This window comes from Crinia signifera, chromosome 5 (assembly GCF_055691185.1).
Source record: "Crinia signifera chromosome 5, ASM5569118v1, whole genome shotgun sequence".
Classification (NCBI taxonomy): domain Eukaryota; kingdom Metazoa; phylum Chordata; class Amphibia; order Anura; family Myobatrachidae; genus Crinia; species Crinia signifera.
The window spans coordinates 190,794,714-190,811,431 of record NC_139221.1 but is presented as its reverse complement, the minus strand read 5'-3'; the positions used below and the strand labels follow the sequence as shown (position 1 = coordinate 190,811,431).

The following is a 16,718-nucleotide window of genomic DNA, read 5'->3' as shown; positions in this document are numbered from 1 at the left end:
TATAGAGGAGATGTTCAGTGTATTACCTAGAAGTACAAATCAATCCCACACAATAGATGTCAACAAAGTAATGCCCATAAAACACAATGCCATACGTTGTGATGCCCATTAAATATAATGCCAATACCAAAATGCCCATTAAACATAATAATGCCTATTACATATTATACCATTTAATTGCTGCTTACCTACATACTTATTGTCAGAGGAATATCACTTGTTGCCAGGGGTTACATGCTTCTTGCCAGGGGTTTTATTCTTGTTGCCATGCCATGGGATTGATATTTTTTTTTTTGCCAGGGGGGAGCCAGGGTGCATGCTTGTGAAGTGTTCCATTTAAATAGCGCGCCAGCGCTACCCAAATCCACACTTCCGGGTAGCGCTGGCCGCACTCTTCTGTTCTGACAAACACTAGAGGCATAGCAGTACCTCTAGTGTCTGTCTCCTATAAGGCGGCGGCAGTGGTGTAGCTAGGTGCCACGGTGCCCGGAGCAAGGGCATGTTTCGCGCACCCCTCCCTCTCAATTTGTAGTAGGTGAGGCTCCTGCTCAGTTAAAAGTGGGCATGGACCAACATTATACCACACACCGTAATGCCCATTGCACATTTTGGTGAACTTTGTAATTCCAATTACACATAAGCCCACACATGATGTCCATTACATACTATATAACACACCGCAATGCCCATGACATACTATATAACACCGTAATCCCTATAACATACTATATAACACACTGTAATGCCCATTACATACTATATAACACACCGTAATGCCCATTACATACTATATAACACACCGTAATGCCCATTACATACTATATAACACACCGTAATGCCCGTCACATACAATATAACACACAGCAATTCCCATTACATACTATATAACACATAGTACTGCCCATTACATACTATATAACACCATAATGCCCATTACATACTATATAAAACACCGTAATACCCGTCACATACTATATAACACACCGCAATGCCCATGACATACTATATAACACACCGTAATGTCCATTACATACTATATAACACACCGTAATATCCATCACATACTATATAACATACCGTAATGCCCATTACATACTATATAACACAGCGTAATGCCCATTACATACTATATAACACACCGCAAAGCCCATGACATACTATATAACACACCGTAATGCCCATGACATGCAATATAACACAGCGTAATGCCCATCACATACTATATAACACACCGTAATGCCCATCACATACTATATAACACACCGTAATGCCCATTACATACTATATAACACACTGCAATGCCCATGAAATACTATATAACACCGTAATCCCCATAACATACTATATAACACACTGTAATGCCCATTACATACTATATAACACACCATAATGTCCATCACATACTATATAACATACCGTAATGCCCATTACATACTATATAACACAGCGTAATGCCCATTACATACTATATAACACACCGCAAAGCCCATGACATACTATATAACACACCGTAATGCCCATAACATACTATATAACACACCGTAATGCCCATTACATACTATATAACACATGGTAATGCCCATTACATACTATATAACACACCGTAATGCCCGTCACATACTATATAACACACCGTAATGCACATGACATACTATATAACACACCGTAATGCCCATTACATACTATATATCACACCATAATGCCCATTACATACTATATAACACACCATAATGCCCATTACATACTATATATCACACCATGATGCCCATTACACATTTGACACATAAGTGCCACTTACCTACATGCTTGATGCCAAGGGGCTTCATGCTCGATGCCAAGGGGCTTCATGCTCGATGCCAAGGGGCTTCATGCTCGACTGAATCTGCTTGGGTGCAGCAGGGTGGGAGGAGCCAGCCAGCCACCCCCCCCCCCGCCCCGATCCGCTCGCCCGCATCTCCCCGCTTGCCCGCTCCACAGTGTGCCCGGCCGGGAGAGAAATGTGCTTCTATCCTATGTAAAATTCATATCTCCCGCTGGACCGCTAGCCAATAGGCGCTCGCGGTCCAGCAGCCGCCAGTTGATTGGCTGCTGGACCGCAAGCGCCCATTGGCTAGCGGTCCAGCAGGAGAAGTGAATTTTATACAGTAGCACATCTCTCTCCCGGCCGGGCACAGCAGGGGAGCGGGCAGCAGAAAAAAAAAAGTCTGAACTGACAGGGGGGGCACGTGCCCTGGTGCCCCCCCCTGGATCCGCCAGTGCAGGGAGTCCAGGTTGACCTGTATTTCCCCACTGAGTCATGTAGCAGCACAGTGATATACTCCATGGAAGCTGAAAACCAGACTTTGTTGATTAGGGCCTGAATGGAAGGGGCGGTAGGTAGTGATGGGTAGTTCATGAATGATTAGTTCAAAATGAACTAATCTTCAAAGTGAACTAAATCGTTCAGATCACTGCTGTCACTGGCAAAGATTAGTTCATTTAGTTCACCAGAAACTAAAGCAAGTCAGAGGTGTAACACACAGACAGTCAGAGCCCAGCAGCTCCATAAGGCTCATTTACTGGATCTTTAGTTCCTGAATCTAAAGTTAAAAGTACAACAAAGCTCAGCAAATACAGATCTAATAAAGGAAAAATATGCACTGTCTAGCCAGAGTCTATGTGTGGTGTGTCTGTGATTGAGCATGTGTGGTCATGCTGCTCACCTTTCTGTGATACTATCACTATACTATTAGTCCAGATGTCCAAACACTTGCTGATGCTTCTGGTACTGGGTCCTGAGCACACTGCTGTGCTAAATCCTCTGCTTCGACCTGTGTAGGTGCTTCTGCAGCAGCCATGTTATTCAGCTCTCATGCAATACACAGGTGGCAGTACATGTTAGCTGCCACAGGTGGCAGTGCTAAGCTCACACATGGTCTGGACTCTGCGGATCTACATTGTCCTGATGACTCATGAGTCCTGCAAATAGTTCAGTAGTTCAATTAGTTGCCGATTCCTACAGATCCCTGAACTAATCTCTGACTCATACAGCCATAATGAGACTGTACAGTACCTCTGAGCTACCATGTGTGGCACTGCTGTGCTCAGGCATATGTATTGCATGTATGAGGCAGAACTATGCACTGCCATGCTGCCTTCCCCCAGTATATTAGGTCATGAGCTACACTCCCAATCAGCCACACACACAGTGCTGGGTGCTGCATGTTATATACTGTAGTTATGTTTACTCCACAAGACAAAGATGGATATGTATGCACCTTCATAATACATAAAGTGGAGCAGTTGCCCCTAGCAACCAATCAGCTTAGGTCACATTTTAGACTGTGCAAGATAAATGACAGAAGCTGACTGGATACTTTCCAAACTCTCTACTTTATCTTTCTCTAAGGTCATTTACATTGGGCAAAGGGACATGTTTTTTTCTAAATACTGTATTTTAAAAGCAGAAAAAAGTGACTTATTACATTACTCTGCATTTGGGTATTTTACTTGCATATTATGGAAATTAAAATAATAACCAGAATGGGATTAATATTGCAGAGCTAAACAATAAACATGTCACTATAAGGTTGCTGGATAAGTTATTGCTTTTCTAAAATATTAAATAATCTGATTGATTAAACCTGTCTGATCATTCTAACAGGACTATAACTCCTACAATGAGCTAGTATTACAATGCCTGCTCTGTGTGTAATAATCTAGATTAGTTCATCTAGTAACAGTTCCATGTGCTCCTCTCAGTCTCTCTGAGTCAGTGAGTGAATAATGAACTAAATGAACTAGATGAACTAATCTTCTGATCTAATCTTTTGGGTGAACTAGATTATAATGAACTAGTCACCAAAATGAACTAGATTTCCCATCACTAGCGGTAGGTTGTTTCCAGTTTGTTGCAATCAACAATCTGGCGGAGTTGAGTACTTGGCCACATTGCTTTTGGGGTTTGAGGTCCCTGCAACTGGTCTGCAAAGTAGAGCCGTCAAGGGACTTTTTGGGGTCAAGGAATCAAATATCTTTTTTAAAAGAGAAAAAAATTCGTCCCAGTAGGATCTGATCTGGGGGCATTCCCACCATATGTGTATGAACGTACCCTGTGACCCACAGTTCCGCCAGTACTGACTAGAGCTAGAAGGGAAAATACGGTGTATTACTGTGCAGCGGTGTAGCTAGGTGCCATGGTGCCCGGAGCAAGGGCATATTTCGCGCCCCCTCCCTCCTCCCGGTAATGAATTGGGGGCGTGGCTAACATGTGTTGGCATGTTACATTTGAAATATATAAGACACTGTAACGGAATCTGCTGCTCTATATAACACACTGTAACGCAATTTACTGCGCTATATAAGACACTGTAACGGAATCTGCTGCGCTATATAAGACACTATAACGGAATCTGCTGCGCTATATAAGACACTGTAACGGAATCTGCTGCGCTATATAAGACGCTGTAACGGAATCTGCTGCACTATATAAGACGCTGTAACGGAATCTGCTGCGCTATATAAGACGCTGTAACGGAATCTGCTGCTCTATATAAGACACTGTAACGGAATCTGCTGCGCTATATAAGACGCTGTAACGGAATCTGCTGTGCTATATAAGACACTGTAACGGAATCTGCTGCACTATATAAGACGCTGTAACGGAATCTGCTGCACTATATAAGACGCTGTAACGGAATCTGCTGCGCTATATAAGACGCTGTAACGGAGTCTGCTGCGCTATATAAGACGCTGTAACGGAATCTGCTGCGCTATATAAGACACTGTAACGGAATCTGCTGCGCTATATAAGACACTGTAAAGGAATCTGCTGCGCTATATAAGACACTGTAAAGGAATATGCTGCGCTATATAAGACACTGTAACGGAATCTGATGCACTATATAACACACTGTAACGCAATCTACTGCGCTATATAAGACACTGTAATGGAATCTGCTGCGCTATATAAGACACTGTAAAAGAATCTGCTGCGCTATATAAGACACTGTAACGGAATCTGCTGCGCTATATAAGACACTGTAACAGAATCTGCTGCCCTATATAAGACACTGTAATGGAATCTGCTGCGCTATATAAGACACTGTAAAAGAATCTGCTGCGCTATATAAGACACTGTAACGGAATCTGCTGCGCTATATAAGACACTGTAACGGAATCTGCTGCACTATATAAGACACTGTAACGGAATCTGCTGCGCTATATAAGACACTGTAACGGAATCTGCTGCGCTATATAAGACGCTGTAACGGAATCTGCTGCGCTATATAAGACACTGTAACGGAATCTGCTGCACTATATAAGACACTGTAACGGAATCTGCTGCGCTATATAAGACACTGTAACGGAATCTGCTGCGCTATATAAGACACTGTAACGGAATCTGCTGCGCTATATAAGACACTGTAACGGAATCTGCTGCGCTATATAAGACACTGTAATGGAATCTACCAACACGCATAATGCCCCCCTTAGTACCACACGCATAATGCCCCCCCCCCCCCCCATAGTGCCACATGCATAATGCCCCCATAGTGTCAAATGCATAATGCCCCTGTAGTGCTACATACATAATGCCCCCTCAGTATTGCCACATACACATATGCCCCCATAGTGCCACCTACACACATGCACCCATATGCCTCCCCCCCCGTATTGCTACATGCATAATATCCCCCCATTGTGCCACATGCATAATGCCCCCATAGCAACACACATAATGCCCCTCGATAGTAGTGTAAACAGTTGGCAGTGCTGCAGCTTACACTGCATGTCACAAAGCCGGGGGCAGAGGAAGAAGAGAGGGGACAGAGTTACCTGGAGTCAGCAGAGGGCGGGACTGAGGTGCTGGGCAGAGGGGGCCTAGCTGCTGTAGTGGACTGGACGAAGCTGGCAGGTATTTCCTAGATCACATGCAGGCAGGGCCGTGGACGGAGGTGCCGGGCGGAAGACGGACGGAATGCCAGCTGCCGGGCTGATGGGCGGAGCTTCCACTGCTAGGCAGAGGATGGAAGGACGGAGCTCCGTCCTCCTGCTGCCGCAGACGGACACGTGGGGGACAGAGCTCAGTTTTTATGCTGGGAGCTCGCTGCCGGCTGCCGCAGCACTATTCATTAAAAAAAAAAACAGCTGCATCCGTGCGAGCGGCAGCGGGCGCCATTAACTCCCCGGGCACCGGCAGTATCATTTGCGGAGGGGGGGCGGGCCGGCGGCGCCATTCCACCAATCGGCGCCCGGAGCAGGAGCTCCGGTGGCTCCGCCCTCCCTACGCCTCTGTTACTGTGGGAACCATGTACCATCTAGAGTAGATTTTAAAGGCATTTCCTTGAGATTCAAGTTTATTGAAGATTTTGCTATTAGTGTTTTTATTTCTGTCCACTCTAACTCCTCCAGGGCAACACCCAAATCCCTTTCCCAAGCTACCTCAAAAGGTTCTTTAGCCGGGGTGTGTCTGCCAGAAGGGAGTATAGAATTGAGATTGCTCCCCTGCGATCTTGGTTATATACAGAAACATTCAATGGGAAGTGGAGATCTGGGTTTAGCTGATTTGTATAGAGATTTTACAAAGCTTGATATCTCTGCTTTCTCGGCTCCTGATTGGCCGCTAGGCGGCCAATAGAATCATTTGGAGGAAAGGCGTGGAAGATGAACATCTCTGCGCCTCTCCAGTCCGTGAGCGGGTACCAGCCGGGAGCAGCGCGTCTGCCAGAGAAGATGCCGAGGTCGTCGCCGGGGACCAGGTGAGTAGGATTTCCTTCCTTAGGAACCCCTTTTGGACTACTTCGGATCCTGGACCCTGGAGACATCAGCCCTGGAGCCCAGGACCCCGGACCAGCCCCGGAACCAGGACCAAGGCCCCGGAACCGGACTCTTCTGTCCTGAAGCCCCGGACCCCGGATCCAGGATCCAGGGACCGACCTACGGGCTCAAGGTAGGTAAGTATCAGTGTGTGTGTTATGTGTGTATTAAACTTTTATTTTTCAGGGTGTCAGTGTGTTTTATTTAACTATTTTTTGTACTGTAGAACTACAAGTGCCAGCGGGCCCTTTAATGCCCCGCATGCTGGGACTTGTGGTTCTCCAAGTCCCAGCATGCGGGGTAGGCTTGCTGGGACTCATAGTTCTACAGTAGAAAACAATAGTTTTTATTCTATTTTTTACACTTTGCATCAGCCCGATGCCCACCGCCCAGGGGCATCGGGGACAGCCCTGGACTTTCAGCATGGGCTGGTAAGTCCTGGAGGGGGGGGGACCCCTTCATTGGGGGGGTCCCCACTTCCCCAGGACCCCTGCACCTGCTGACCAGCCAGGGGGATAATGCTTTGGCCGCGGGACCTTATATAATAAGTGTCCCCCGGCTGTGGCATTACCCTGCTGGCTGGTTGGGTCCGGTGCTGGTTCTTAAAATACGGGGGACCCCTAGTCATTTTGTCCCCCGTATTTCGGGAACCAGCGCCGGACGTTGAGCCTGGTGCTGGTTTCATTAAATCAAGGGGACCCCTATTTGTCGGGGACCCTGATTTTATGTCACCAGCACCGGCTCAATGAGCCCGGGGCTGGTTATGCTCTGGCGGGGGACCCCACGCTGTTTTTTTTTTATTTTAAATTGCGATTTCCTGCAAACGTGCGATTTTCAGACCTGAAAATCGCACATTTTCAGGACTAAAGAAATTGCACCAAATCGCACCTATTCGCACTATTTGGCCTGTTTTACGCATCTCATTAAATATGCGAAAAACGGGCCAATCTTGCGATTTTCAAAAGTGCGATGTGGTGCGATATAAAAACATGCACATTTATCTCAATCCATAGAATGTCACCCGTTGTCCCCAAGCTACGTTTAGGCTCTCATCTTATTTGTCTATAATTGTTCTAATCTAGACAGTATTTTATTGTGATCAGCAGTAGAATTGAATAGTACTTTTTAAAGCAATAATAAATTATTTATTGAATAAAAACTTTCAAATGTTTTTAACACCCACAGACTTGTATGTGGCAGAACAATGTCCATTATGTTCAAGTCAAAGTTTTTTGAAAACGAGTACAATAATGTGCTCAAATAAAAAGACTTTATAAAATTAAATTCTTTCATTTGTAGCTTTTAAGTTACAGTATGTTTTCCAGTCAACCAAATAACATCTGTGGATTTAATAGAACCTCTATGGTAAAATAATCTGTTTATCATTATCTTGTTTTAATTAGCATTGTATTTTATATATCTGAATGTTAAAACATCCACTGCAGGCATTTAGCTAAACAAAATATGTGTTAAGTTGATGCTTCCAGTTCCGGCTGCATGCAGGGAGCAGCGTGACGACACAGCTCCGTCCTGTGACCCGCTCACTGCCGCTGTCCAAGGGCACACACCTGCATAAAAACAACCCCAGTGGCTAACTTACATCTCGGCAAGCGCCGCGCAGAATCCAATATGGCGCCGGGGCCCGGCTCAGCTACCCAGTCTCCGGCATCTAAGAAATCAGAAGCAGCCCACGACACTTCCACAAACACCCAGGTACCATGCAAACTGTGTCTTATGGAGATGTCGTTGAGGCTATCACCTCCACTATGACACCTCTGTTATCTAAAGCTGTCTCAGAAATCACACAGCAGCTACAATTGCTGATGGGGAGAGTCACTGATAATGAACATAAAATTGGTACAGTATGCCATGATGTTCACTTAGCCCAGAAAGGGTACTTGTTTTCTAGCACGGCGCCCACTACGTTAATTGCGGCTATTCTGCGTTAAAAAATCGCATCGCATGCCATTTTAGTGGCATGCGATGCGATGAGATGCGATTTTGTAAGTTAATTTATTCACTGCTTTTATGTCCCCAGGCCATCGCATCGCATCGCACCACCCGCAAATCGATGCAATGCGATTTTTTCTGTAATTTATTCACTGCTCTTATGTCCCTAGCGCCATCTCATCGTGTGGCATCATACCTCCCGCAAATTGCATGCGATTTTCTGGGGTGCTATGCTATGACATTAGGTATACAATAATATGATTGTATGTGCCCAAAATAGGTTTAACGCACACCCCCCCCCCCCCCCACTATCCACGCCACCACGAAGCGTGGCGATCGCAGCGAGCCCCGCGAGGGGCGGCGGAATGCATCCTCCGACTTTTTAATTACCCCACTATCCACGTCGGCGTGGAGCTGATTTTATATAGTGTGGAGAGCGCAGCGAGCCACCGAGCACGAAGCACGGCGAGCCCCACGAGGGGATGCGGAATACATGTAAAGTAATTTGTGTGCGCACGCCACGCTTCGGGCTCGGTGGCTTGCTGCGTTCGCCACACTATATAAAATCGATTCCACACCGACGTGGATAGTGGGGTAATGAAAAAGTCGGAGGACACGCTGCGCTAGCCACGCTTCGAGGTGGTGTGGATAGTGGGGGGTGCGTTAAACCTATTTTTGGCACATACAATCATATTATTGTATACCTAATGTCATGGCATCGCACACCCTATACAATCGCATGCGATCGCATGCGATTTTGCGGGACATGTGATGCCATGCCATGCGATATAGTGGGGTACAATGGCCATATAAAAAAACAAAAAAATAAATAAACTCATCGAATCGCATGCCGCATATGCGATGCGATTTCCCTAAGGTGCCGTACATAGGAAATCTGGGCGCCATGCTAGGAAACAAGTACCCCAGTAAGACATACTGAAATTGCAAAAAGAAAATTTCCAGCTATGGAACAAGTTGGATGATTTTGAAAATAGATCGAGAAGAGATAATATCAGGGTGGTAGGCTTACCAGAATGGATTAAAGGGCCAGCTCTGGAATCCTTTGTTACTGTTTAACTGCCCCAGTTACTGGACATTCAGGAAGAATGCAAGGATTTGGTTGTGGAGAGAGTGTATCGTGTGCGTCCTGTCCCTAGACCTAATAACTCTCGTCCTCGCGTAGTCCTATTTAAATGTTTGAATTATCTACATAAACTGTCGATCTGGAAAGCCTCACGCAAAATTCCCAATCTTCAATGGGAAGGAAAGAAGCTGCGGCTGTTTCAAGATTTTTCGGTTGAATTATCCAGAGCCCGCAGATCCTTCTCACCTATATGCTCGGCTTTAGTGTCAGAAAAACGTAAATTTGCTCTGATCTACCTCTGATCTACCCTGCCAAACTATGCATTTTCCTAGATGACACACATTATGACTTCCACACTCCTGATGATGTCCGTGAGTTTCTTAAAGAAAAACTCTCCAATGCCTCCGCAGATATAACCGACTCTCCTGAATGACTCCCATCTTGCTTGATTCCTATTGCTTCAACCACCTGACCTGACTCTTTCTCCGCATCCCAAGAAATAAGATGATATCCTCCTATGAACTCTCCCTTACTTGAAGTTAATAATCTTATACTTGTTCTCAGACCTTCATGATGAAGCCTTGTTGCTCCAAATTCCTCATGTATCTAAATGTTTTCTTTTCTCTATTCTAGATATAATCATATCTCGCCAATATACTTATTGTTTAGATTTGTTGTGTCCTCTAATCCTGAATGCTTCATATTGACCTCCCCTGATACTTATTATATGTGCATGGCTCCCCAATGCCACCACAGTTGATATGGCTACCTTCTCCCCTCCCTGAGGTGTTCATGGACCATTCTAATCATTACTCTCGTTAGGGTTACGGACACCTGCATTGCTTTGTTATTAACCTGTTATATACTGAAAAGGGATTACCTCATTTCTTAGAATATTTTTCCCACAGATAAAGGATTGTCAATGTATTGCTAGATGTTTATATTATGTTGATCATACTACCTGCATTGTTTTATTTGCACCCCATGTCTTGTGCTGTTTTGTGTCCCCCCCCTCCTCTTTCCTTTTGTTTCTCTCCCTTTAGGTCCAGAGACTCAGAGTATATCATCACTTCCTGCATAGGGTTGACGGGTCCATCCCACATGATACACATGACTGATTTAAAAATAGGATCATTCAACCTCAGAGGCCTCCACTCCCCGTCCAAACGCCGTAAGGTATTATTGTACCTACGCAAACAGTCTCTTGATATTGCATGCCTTCAAGAAACTCACCTTCTTCCCCCAGAAATTCTCAAACTGTAAATGGTAAATTGGAAAGTCATAGCATTAGCCCCATATAATAGTAAAGCGAGAGGCATTGTTGTTCTGACATCCCAATCATTACCCATTGAAGTATCTCTGACCATTTCGAATCAAGAAGGGAGATATGTGATTGTTCATTTCTCGATACATAGCAGGCCATATGTACTCTGCTCATTATATGCCCCAAATATATACTCAAAACACTTTTTCAAGAAGATTCTTGGCCTACTCATGCCCCATGCATCATCGTCTCTTATTTTATGTGGTGATTTTAACCTTACCTCCCACCCCATATTAGACAGATCCGGATCCCCAAAACAAGTGAGACATCTTCCCAAACTAGGTATCCCCTTCCTACTAAACTCTCTTCAACTAGTTGACACTTGGCGGGCTCTTCATCTCACTCTTCGAGAGTACACATGCCTCTTAGCGTCACACAACACCCTATCTCGAATTGACTACATCTGTGTTCTCTATTTCCATTTATCGCAATCACCCTCTGCGATCCATCCCTTCCCATATTTTTGAACATATTCTATTTCGCGGCACATGTGATGCCTGGATACATATTAACAAATCTCTTGGCAGAAACCATGCCCTCACTTCAACATCTGGAAACGCAAAGACCTACATTTAGCCTCAAAATTATTTGACCCTTGGGGCACTATTCTTACCTTTTCCCATCTAAAAGATACATATAACGTTCCCAACTTGGAATGACTACGACACCCATAACCACCATAAACTGTCTGAGGATCCTCCAGTATATTGGATGGCAACGAAAGCAGTACTGAAAGGTGCAATTTTAAAATATGAGTCTCTTCTATGAAAACGCCATTCTCACCTATACCGTTCTCCCATAACGCCTTACTACACTCCCCTCTGCGATCCATCCCGTCCCATATTCTTGAACATATTCTATTTCGCGGCACATATGATGCCTAGATACATATTAACAAATCTCTTGGCAGAAACCATGCTCTCACTCCATAAGTACCGATCTGGGGTAACCCACTTTTCCCACCCTCCCAAAACTAACCCTCCTTCAACATCTGGAAATGCAAAGACCTACATTTAGCCTCAAAATTATTTGACCCTTGGGGCACTATTCTTACCTTTTCCCATCTAAAAGATACATATAACGTTCCCAACTTGGAATGACTATGACACCCATAACCACCATAAACTGTCTGAGGATCCTCCAGTATATTGGATGGCAACGAAAGCAGTACTGAGAGGTGCAATTTTAAAATATGGGTCTCTTTTACGAAAATGCCATTCTCACCTATACCTTTCCCAACAACAAGCTGTCACACAATTCTACTCTGCATTTATCTCCAAACCTTACCCCTCCACCAAAAATACATATCTTCAAGATAAAGCACTTTTAGAAGAAACTTTACAATCTATGACAGACAAATTACAGTTTACCTCCAATTATAAATATCATAAATTTGGCAACAAAACTGGCAAACTCCTCACCAACATACTTAATTCTTCTAGATCCCTGATGTTAGTTCACCCACTCTCATTACCTGATGGTTCCCTCACTACGACTAACACTCAGATCTCCCAAATAATGGCAGATTTCTATGCCTCTATCTACTCCAGTCCACCATCTCCACCCTCCCATCCTCCTCCCCCTCCCACTAGTCCTTCCTCAAACCTACCCCATGACTTCTGGTCCTCTTTGCAATACCCTACTGCCCTGCCTCATATTCTCCCTCCCCTTATTTCACCCATTACACTGGATGATGTTACCAGAACCATTAAAGGATTAAAACTAGCTAAGGCCCCTGGTCTTGATGGATTTTCTAATGATTTTTATCACTCCTTCCCAGACAGAGTAGATCCTATCCTAGTCTCCACCTTCAATCACATCCACCAAAATGCTTCTCTTCCCCCTCACTTCAATTATGCTATCATTAAAGTTATCCCTAAACCAGGCAGAGATCTCTCCAAACCAGGTTCCTATCGCCCCATTTCGTTACTGAACTGTGATTACAAGATATTAACAAAAATTCTAGCCGACCGTATTAGCCCCATCCTTCCACATATTATCCATCAGGACCAGATGGGCTTTATAACAGGGAGCTACTCAGTTAAAAATATTCGTAAAGTACTTGCCGCTACACAATGCCTTTACAACATCACCAACCCCCCCTCCCCCAATTAAATTTGAGCCCTAGATGCCGAAAAGGCATTTGATTTCGTACTATGGCCCCACTTATATAATACCATGTCCAAATTCGGAATACCTCCTCTTTTCATTTCATTCCTCTCCACATTATATTCTTCATCCTCCTCCCAGATAACATCTAATGACTTCCTTTCCCCTCCCTTCCCTATCACTAGAGGCACAAGACAGGGATGCCCACTCTCTCCCCTTCTTTTTGTCATTGCCCTAGAACCTTAAGCCTTAGCTCTGAGATCCTCCCCCCGCATTTACAGGAATTGTAATGTTGAACTCAAAAAGCACTTTTCGCTGACGACATGCTGCTGTTTGTTTCAAATCCCTTCACCTCAATCCCGAACATCATGGAAATGATTACCTCATTTGGACCCATTTCAGGTTACAAAGTAAATGTCAGTAAATCTGAACTTCTCCCTATCACCCCGATAACTCCTGATTCCATGCACCACCCCATCTTAGCCCAGTTTAAGTTTCAAACATCACACATTAAATATCTTGGAGTCCTAATAACCAGGGACCCACATGTCCTCTATAAAACCAACTTTGGCCCACTATTTTCTTCTATTGATACCCAACTTAAGAGTTGGGACAAACTCCCACTTTCCTTGCTGGGTACCTTGCATCTTACCTAAGCCCGACATCCTAAAAGTGAATAGGACCATGTCTAGATTTCTCTGGAGTGGTAAAAAGCCCCGGATGTCTCTCACAAAATCAATGTGTGACAAACCTGGCGGACTTCGAGTCCCTAATATCCAACGGTACTCGTGGGCAGCTCACTTCAGATTTATCTATGACTGCTTTAGTGATACCTCACTTTATACTAATACTCAACTCGAATATGCAGTTTTTGCTCCGTTCTCCCTTAACGCCTTACTAAACTCCCCTCTGCAATCCATTCCTTCCCATATTCTTGAACATATTCTATTTCACGGCACATATGATGCCTGGATACATATTAACAAATCTCTTGGCAGAAACCATGCTCTCACTCCATACGTACCGATCTGGAGTAACCCACTTTTCCCACCCTCCCTAACCAACCCCTCCTTCAACATCTGGAAACGCAAAGGCCTACATTTAGCCTCAAATTTATTTGACCTGGGGGCTCTATTCTTACCTTTTCCCATCTAAAAGATACATATAACATTTCCAACTCTCATTTTTACATGTACTTACAAGTTCGTCATTTTATAGCCCCCCAGATACCTTCTTTCCTCTCCATGCACAATGATGATCCACTTTCATCACTTTTCTTACTTTCAGACCACCATAGTTTTAAGATGAAGCACCTATATAACCTCCTAATAACACCTACTCCTGTCTCCACATATATGTCACTAACTCAGTCCTGGTCAACAGATATACCTGACATATCTCATTCTAAATTACTTTTGAAATCCTTCCCAGCCTCACTGAAGTTATTACAGTCCTCATACTTACAGAAAGTCCACTTCAAGACTATTCATAGACTTTACATAGCCCCAGCACAAAGCAAGCATATGTCCCCAGATGCAACAGGCATCTGTCCTAAATGTGGCATGAGTAACGCTAAGTTTTTCCACTGCTTTTGTGCTTCTTAAAATTTTGGCGCAAACTGTTGAATTTCATCAACAAGATGCTTTCCACTTCCTTCTTGCCTGATCCTGTATGTCTAAATTTCGATAAATGGATGTCAGTGCATCGATGCCTACATCGATTACTAACCCTAATCCTTACATTAGCCAAAAAACTTATTCTGATCCACTGGATCCACCCCACAGCACCGACATGAACTCCATATCAAATTATTCCAGATATTACTTATTGACAAATGCTCTCTGCGTATTAATAACTCATCATCATCCTCCGCCTTCCTACAAAAATGGCAACCATACATTTCCACTTTAACGGAAACACAAAAGGAAACAGTCCTCTCTCTTTTGTCACACAATGATTTCCGAGGACCCCCACCTTGCGTTTGATTACTGCTTAATTATCCATGCTATTTCAATATACCTGTCAATTATGCTCACCAGGTATTCAATTTATTATATATTCTGGAGAAATTTCATTGTATGGTCCCGACCAATACTAGATAAATATCTTCTCTTTTCTGACCTAACCTGCCCCCCCCCCCCATACCACCCTTTTTTGTATCCCAACTCTTTTTCCTAGTGTGAATCATGTCTTGTCTCCCCTACCCCTCCTTTTCCCGCTGTTTTTTTTTTTACTTTCCAAATATACATATGTATACCCTTGTTTTACTTCGTCGAGAGTATGTATGATTCTTTATATCGGTAATACTAGCTCTGATGTTTTATCTCCACCTTATGATTGTGTAACACATCGATAGGTCATCGCTTATATAGTTACGATATGTTCTCCCCTTGTCCCTTGATGTTTTAACGTAGATTATACATAGGAGCATTTTCCAATTGATTATACTGTTATTCATGTTATACATATATGTCTCTTATTGCCAGGGCCGGTGCAAGCCATCTCAGTACCCTAGGCAAATCTTCTAAATCACCGCTGCTGCTGCCGCCCCTCCCCCCCCCAGTCGCGGGAGACACTTCACCCCCCTCCCTCACCTCAACATACCCGGGGACTCCTACCAGGGTTTCTTCAGAGGCTGCTAGAGCCCTCTCTCCCCCCGGCGCTTTGACATATTTAAAATTGAATATCACTGACCAGATAAAGCTGACCTGCTGGGGGGGGGGGGGGGCAGCGGGAGCCACCCGCGGTTTACAGCGCTCCAGGAGGGGTGCGGGCGGGCGCTACCCGCAGAGTAACGCTGACCAGCAGGGAGGGGGAAGCAGCTGTGACCCGCAGATTGCTGCTGACCAGTGCGGGGGTGCGGGCACCACCTGCCGATCAGATCCACGGGCATGGGCGGGGCGGATGGGGGTACGGCTCACCTGTTCCCTGCTGGGTCCGGGAATAGCTGCTGGTACTTGAAGTTGGCATCTTCTCTCCTCGGGTGGGAACACTGCTGCTTCAGCTCAGTACTGCTGCAGCTCAGTACCGCCCTCCATTGGCCGGCGCCCTAGGCAAATGCCTAAAGCTGCCTAGTGGTGGCGCCGGCCCTTCTTATTGCTAAGGTGAGGGCATGTGGACCTCTCACTGCATTGTCTTAATTATTGGAAACTCAATAAAAATCTGTAAAATCAAAATATGTGTTAAGTTAACTTGTGAATTTTAATTTTTGGGTAACGCAAAGAGACATTACAGGTTAATTTGACAAGGGCTGTTAATATGATAACAAAAGAAGCAAGAATCTTTATTAAGTATCTGAGAATGTTTTGGCCTTTACTGACCTAACTATTAACACAATCCAGCTGCGGGACCTGAATACAATAATGACCTGCCTTCACTTTGTAAAACTGTAGATACTCAGCACTTACTAGAATGTTTAGTAAGAGTCATGACCACACAGACACACATGTGTGT

General features: G+C 44.5%; 1 protein-coding gene across 6 annotated transcripts in view; it reads right to left on the bottom strand.

The window, feature by feature from the left end:
• The window catches only part of COL15A1 (collagen type XV alpha 1 chain), a 537,229-nt gene that overhangs the window by 321,550 nt on the left and 198,961 nt on the right, over window positions 1–16,718 (bottom strand). The window contains exon 1 of one of the 6 annotated variants that reach the window (XM_083188350.1): window positions 2,703–2,819. The exons of the other annotated variants lie outside the window; for them this stretch is intronic. The gene's annotated coding sequence lies outside the window, so the exon portion shown is untranslated. Of the gene's footprint in view, window positions 1–2,702; window positions 2,820–16,718 lie in introns of those variants that run through there. 6 annotated transcript variants of the gene reach the window in all.